A 1,649-nucleotide genomic window follows, 5' to 3' on the forward strand; every position below is an offset into this window, starting at 1 on the left:
TATATAAAATGCTCGTATCAATTAACAATAAATTTTCCATACGTCATCCAAGTGCATTACTATCATGTTCAAGTTTCAACATAAACAAATTATTCTACACAAATTAATCACCACACAGCGGAAACTTTCAATCATTAAACATTGCATATACCCACTACTATCTTGATGTTTGTCATACTATATCTCAACAGTTCTTTAGCTATCATTATTATAGCTACGGTAAGACTTATAAACTTGTATAGGACCACCATCACCAACGACCTGAAACAAACACCAAAATTACCACATTTCATACTACAGCATACACTTCTACACTTTTCACACACTTCTATCACATAAAACCTTATACGTTCCTCATTATCGTCACATACGCTACTCCACTCCATCACCAATTCACCATACACAATTCTAACATAACTATTGTACCAATATCAATTTCAACAAAGACTCAACCACAAACAATTTCCAACATAATCAACATACACGTTAAGTACATACTTACTGACTCCATATTCCCATACCCAGTGACTGGCTTAAGCACAATGGGGCCAAGATTTTGAAATGAGAGCGCCTACTCACCCAAAATCTAGCATCAGCTGGGGCTCCCATTACACATACACCAGGTTCATTTTATTAGACTCGCTACGTTCATTAGGCTCATTGGTTACAGGTTCCAAAATCGTCGCTCTGATACCACTTTGTAACACCCCCATATACCGAGGAGCCATAACCAGACCTTCCTTAGCATATAAGGGCATTACCATCTCGGTTGCCCGAGGTAAGTTATCATCAAAAGTCGATAAAAGAACAGTTATAGTTAAATTTACAAGTGTTACAACCAACTAACAAAACAAAGATACAACTCGTCAGCTATACACTATCTCTATTAGAACTCGTGACGACTCAGCCCTGCCAGGACTCCAGCTATCAACCACATCAACACCTGCTAAGACTGACTGCTCACCATAAGGGATCACGGCAGACACATAAACAAATAAGACAACCACACCAGGTCAGCAACTGAGGTAAGACACAACACAAACCAACAACACACGTCAACGGAAAACAAAACACAACCAGTCACACACAATCATACCAACTCCAATCAAACTCCGTCACCGACTGTCCACTAGACCAACCCTGCCAGTGGGGGACCGCAGCCGTTCCCACCTAAGCCCCGCTTATCATACCGAGCGATAACCTTGTCCCATTAATGTGCACATCCCCTCCCGTGGCGGGTTCCACAGAGGGCGAAACTAGGGCGTGAAGCCACTCCCGCAAGTGACTACACTCAGCCGAGGACGCACCTCGAGAACCAGAGACAATCCATCAGAGACAGCTGCAATACAACAACAACCAATAAACTGTATACACCAACCGACTACCGCATATACTCTGCCACACAGACACATCAACAACACAACAACCACGACTCAACAACCGACACGCTAGACCATCCACAGAAACTCAGTAGGCGAACCAACCTTTAACCGACTGCAACTATTCCATGCCCATACACGCAATACCCAGCAATCAAGCAACACCTATATACACAACACAACCATCTATCACTACCAAACTAACCCTAACTGAAAAGACAAAGATACGGATGATCATGACGACATACCTACAAGACGAAACCTGGCAAA

This window comes from Silene latifolia, chromosome Y, assembly GCF_048544455.1.
Source record: "Silene latifolia isolate original U9 population chromosome Y, ASM4854445v1, whole genome shotgun sequence".
Lineage (NCBI taxonomy): Eukaryota > Viridiplantae > Streptophyta > Magnoliopsida > Caryophyllales > Caryophyllaceae > Silene > Silene latifolia.